The sequence below is a fragment of the Salmo salar genome, chromosome 27, assembly GCF_965601325.2.
Source record: "Salmo salar chromosome 27, fSalSal1, whole genome shotgun sequence".
NCBI lineage: Eukaryota > Metazoa > Chordata > Actinopteri > Salmoniformes > Salmonidae > Salmo > Salmo salar.
In genome coordinates, this window is record NC_138317.1 from 10,184,169 (window position 1) to 10,189,685 (window position 5,517).

Here is a 5,517-nt window from a genome sequence, read left to right on the forward strand (position 1 = left end):
AGAATCCCCCCAAAATATATTTTGTTTAGAATTGATAACTTCTAAACAAAAGGCTATTCGGAAATGTAAAAACAGATATCTATGTGCTTTTTTTTCTCCATGACAAAAAATGATGACATATTTTTAGCTGATATGGGAGCCAATACATTGAAGCAGCATATCAAATTGGGATAATGTTGTAGGTTACACCGGGAAGTATAAGTATTTGCCATTTAATATTATTTCATTAGAAATCTGATTATTTCAAAAGGCCAGCTAGCTTGTAGTGTTCAGCCAACTTGCTAGCAAGGGAAGACAAGAGAGACTCTTCTTTTGCTTTCACAACAAATGAGAAGACATCAAGAAAACCTTTGTCGCCCCCTTGTGAATGTTGACCAGTGAAAAAGCAACCATAGAGGATGTGTATTGCTGCAATAGAGGCAAAGAAAAACATAACTTGTGTACTTACATACACAGCAGCACCCTTCACCCCACTGCCTTCAACCCATTTTGTTATTTCACATGTTGCTCAATTCAAGACCTTTTGACTCATGACAAATCAAATGAATCAAACATACATACAGTAGGAGTTCCCTCTTCCTATAGGTCAACATGTTGGTTGAAGAATGTGATATACGTTGGCATGGTACTTTCTCGACAATGGCAATTGGTCAATTTGTTTTACACACATTGATTTAGAAAAGTATTTCACATTGTATAATACATTGAAGAGATAAAATCACCCCAAATATATTACAATATTTACAGTATCACCAGTTACACTATTCAAACCCGGTCAAAACATTTGTGTTTTTGCATGGGACATTTCGACTTTTCACCCATGTTACATTCATTCTAAGCAAAGCAATGATGATAAACGGCAGAGCATCAAAAAGATGAGAGGAAGGAGGGTGCGGCTGGCTGGTCTGGTCTGTTTGTTCCCATCCATTTATGTTCCTTTCCTCCATTGTCCTGAGGGGGATTTCTGTTTCTCGGCATCCTGGGCATTTAGGCCTTTCATGAATGACACCGCCAGCTACACAGTTTCAGACAATACAGGAAAACAGTTTTGATTCTCATTGAGAATATTTATCAAAAGTAGATGTTGGCTGAATTGTTTCTTTCATACTTTTTCTTTCAGTACAAGAGTCCTGAAAAATATAAGCAGAGAGAGGAGAATGAGAGAAAGAGAGAGAGGGGGAAGGAAGGAGGGAGAAAGCGAGATGAATTGTGGTTTCAATTTCTCTTCCACTGTGAGTGTGGTGTCTGACAATGCATATTAAGTGGAAACTTGACCGTCCGGTTTTATCTGATCTGGCAACCACAGAGCTTAAGCTAAACCACTTTGTTCACTTCTGATACAGTTCGTCTGAAGGAGTGACCAGTCATATGACTGAGACATGATAGAGACAGTCTGACTAGGAGGAGCAATGTGGTGACTAAAAGAGAAACAAGCGACCACCACGCTTCCTCAAGTCAAGTTGTCCAGATCACATCCTCTTCTTCTGACTCCCTTTACCTTTCTTCCTATTCTCTCTCAACTCTTTATTCCCCCCCCCCCCCCCCCTTTGAATCATCAAAGAGAGTGAATTAAGGTGTCAGCAATATGGAAAATTCACCAGTGGCACATAAGGATAGTAGACGTTGATTCTAAATGGAAAAGCTGAAATGGAAAATGGGAATAAATGTCCTTGTTTTTCCACTGTTGAAACATGACACTTATTAAAACATAGCATGATTGAAGTCATCTATGACTTTCCCTAAAAGCTGTACCACTTCCCCCTGATAGGTTAGTTTCTATTTTCTAGGCACAGTTCCACTTTCCTTATGAGCTGTGTGTTCCATGTCTTCACTGTTCTTTCATGCGCCATGATGCACCTGCCCTGTCCGCTGCCTATCAGGTATTCCTATTTGTTCTTGTCAATTTATATTGAAAATTGATGCAGCTTTGAATGGTTCTATATGTGGTGTGATTGCTAGTTAGCCTATTGCAGATCTGGACAAATGACCCACCTACCACTATTGTCACTATGAATGCTGGATAGACCGTTAGACTGGTAGACTATACTGACCTGTGGTGTAGTAAAAGTTAGCACACGGAAAAGCATGTGCATTTAGGGAAGCACCAATACACCTTGACATAGAGGAGGTGCCTGCAAGCAGATGAGGAAATTTGGCTAGGATGGAAGAAATTATATTGTAAAAACCACAAACCCTCCCCAAAGCAAAAAAATAAAATAAGTTTGACAACCCTCCCCTATTTTGGACCACCCCAGCCCCCCCAGTAATTTGTCAGCTGTCCCTTAAGCAACATATCAATAATGTTGTAGGTTACACCGGCAAGTATAAGAATATTTGCCAGGGAATTTTATTAATATGTTTTTATTTTACCCCACATTTTCATCATATCCAATTACAATCTTGTCTCATCACTGCAACTCCCCAACAGGTTCATGAGAGGCAAAGACCAAGTCATGCATCCTCTGAAACATGACCCACCAAACCACAGTCCTTAACACCCACACACTTAGCCCAGAAGCAATAATGTGTCAGAGGAAACACTGTTCAACTGACAAGCACTGTCAGCCTGCAGGCACCCAGCCCACCACAAGGAGTCACTAGAGCACAATGAGCCATGTAAAGCCCCCCCCTGGCCAAACCTTCCCCTAACCGAGACAACGCTGGGCCAATTGTGAGCCACCCTACTGCACTCCCAGTCATGGCCAGTTGTGACACCGCCTGGGATTGAACCCAGGTCTGTAGTGACATCTCAAGCTCTGCAATGCCTTAGACCACTGCACCAGTCAGGAGACTCAGGGCATGTTATTTAATTATAAATCGGATTATTTCACGGCTAATCAACTTTAAAATCACTTAAACTTCAAGATTGCCGTCTCAGTTTAGCTTGCCATTAAATAAGCAGCCTATTTTGCGTTGATAACCAAAAAATAATCTCAGTGACTGTTCAAACAATAAATCAAACAAGATCAGAAGCAATTTTTTGGTGTAAATCTTGGTGGCGCAAACTCAACATTTTTATTAAGATGCATGCCAGCAAAGCTATTACACAACACAGCACTAAACTGTTAGGGCCTACATAAAGCTGTCCCAAAAGCAGAGCTTTCTTTTCAACACCATGGAGTGAATCCTTATCACCACTACACCTGGCTATAGGGGTGGCAGGCAGCCTAGTGGTTAAAGCGTTGGGCCAGTAACCAAAAGGTTGCTGGATGAAGTCCCTGAGCTGACAAGGTAAAAATCTGTTGTTCTGCCCCTGAGCAGGGCAGTGAGTGCCATGGATGTCGATTATGGCAGCCTCCCGCACCTCTAGGATTCAGAAGGGTTGGGTTAAATGCAGAAAACACATTCAGTTGTACTACTAACTAGGTATCCCCCCTTTCCCTGGAGTGTTGTCTTGCAGTGAAACAGTTCATTCATCTTAATTTAGTGCCTTTTTAGAAAACATAGCTGATATGGCTGACTTGCTTAAACAAATGTGGTTTCTACTGACAATTGAGATGCACGAACTATGGCATAAGGGAACGATAAGCAGATAAGAGGCAAGCCGAAATTTCGATTAAGACATTATTAAGCGAGCTAAGACGGATGTAGTCAATAAAACTATTTTTTCAGCACTTGTCAAATGTATAGCGTTTACATCCCGCCTCAAGCCAATACCTCGACGGCCCTCAAAGAACTTCACTGGACTATGCAAACTGGAAACCACATATCCTGAGGCTGCATTTATTGTAGCTGGGGATTTTAACAAATCAAATCTGAGGACTAGGCTGCTGAAGTTCTATCAACATATTGACTGTACTACTCGCACTGCTAAGACTCTCGACCATTGCTATTCAAACTTCCGGAATGCTTACAAGGCCCTCCCCCGCCCTCCTTTCGGTAAATCTGACCACGACTCTGTCTTGCTCCTCCCGTTTTATAGGCAGAAACTCAAACAGGAAGTACCTGTGCTTTGAACTATTCAACTCTGGTCTGACCAATCAGAATCCACGCTTCAGGTTGTTTTGATCACATGGACTGGGATATGTTCTGGGTAGCTTGCGAAAGTAATCTAGACGCATAAACAAATACGATGACTGAGTTTATAAGGAATTGTACAGTGTACCCACTGTGACAAGTAAAACCTATCCTAACCAGAAACCATGGATAGATGGTAGCATTTGCACGAACCACCGCATTTAACCATGGCAAGGTGACTGGTAATATGGCAGAATATAGACAGTGTAGTTATTCACTCCACAAGGCAATCAAACAAGTGAAATGTCAGCATAGAGATAAAGTGGATTCGCAATTCCAACAGCTCAGACTCGGACAACAAAAGGAAAACCAGCCACGTTTCAGAGACAGACGTCTTGGTTCCAGACAGGCTAAACACATTCTTCGCACGATTTGAGGATAACACAGTGCCACCGATGTGGCCCGCTACCAAGGACTGTGGGCTCTCCTTCTCCGTGGCTAACATGAGTAAAACATTTTAACTTGTTAACCCTCGCAAGGCTGCCGGTCCAGACGGCATCCCTAGCCGAGTCCTCAGAGCATGCGCAGACCAGCTGGCTGGTGTGTTTTCAGGCATATTTAATCTCTCCCTATCCCAGTCTGCTGTCCCCACATGCTTCAAGATGGCCACCACTGTTCATGTACCCGAGAAAGAAAAAGTAACTGAACATAATGAATATCACCCCGTAGCACTCACTTCTGTCATTATGAAGTTCTTTGAGCGACTAGACAAGGATCATATCACCTCTACCTTACCTGCCTACCTAGACCCACTTCAATTTGTTTACCGCCCCAATAGGTCCACAGACGATGCAATCGCCATCACACTGCACACTGCCCTATCCCGTCTGGACAAGAGGAATACCTATGTAAGAATGCTGTTCATTAACTACAGCTCAGAATTCTACACCATAGTACCCTCCAAGCTCATCATTAAGCTTGAGACCCTGGGTCTCAACCCCACCCTGTGCATTTGGGTCCTGGACTTCCTGACGGGCCGCCTCCAAGTAGTGAAGGTAGGAAACATCACCTCCACTTCGCTGATCCTCAACACTGGGACCCACAAGGGTGTGTGCTCAGTCCCCTTCTGTACTCCCTGTTCACCCATGACTGCGTGGCCATGCACGCCTCCAACTTAATCCTCAAGTTTGTAGACGACACAACAGTAGTAGGCTTGATCATCAATAACGACGAGACAGCCTATAGGGAGGAGGTGAGGTGCGGTTTGCACAGCGCATCACCGGGCCAAAAAGATCAAGGACAACAATCACCCGAGCCACTGCCTGTTCACCCCGCTACCATCCAGAAGCCGAGGTCAGTACAGGTGCATCAAAGCTGGGACCGAGAGACAGATGTTATTTTTCAATCTCAAGGCCATCAGACTGTTTAACAGCCGTCACTAACACAGAGAGGCTGCTGCCTACATACAGACTTGAAATCATTGGCCACTTTAATAAATAGATCACCAGTCACTTTAATAATACCACTTTAATAATGTTTACATATCTTGCATTACTCATC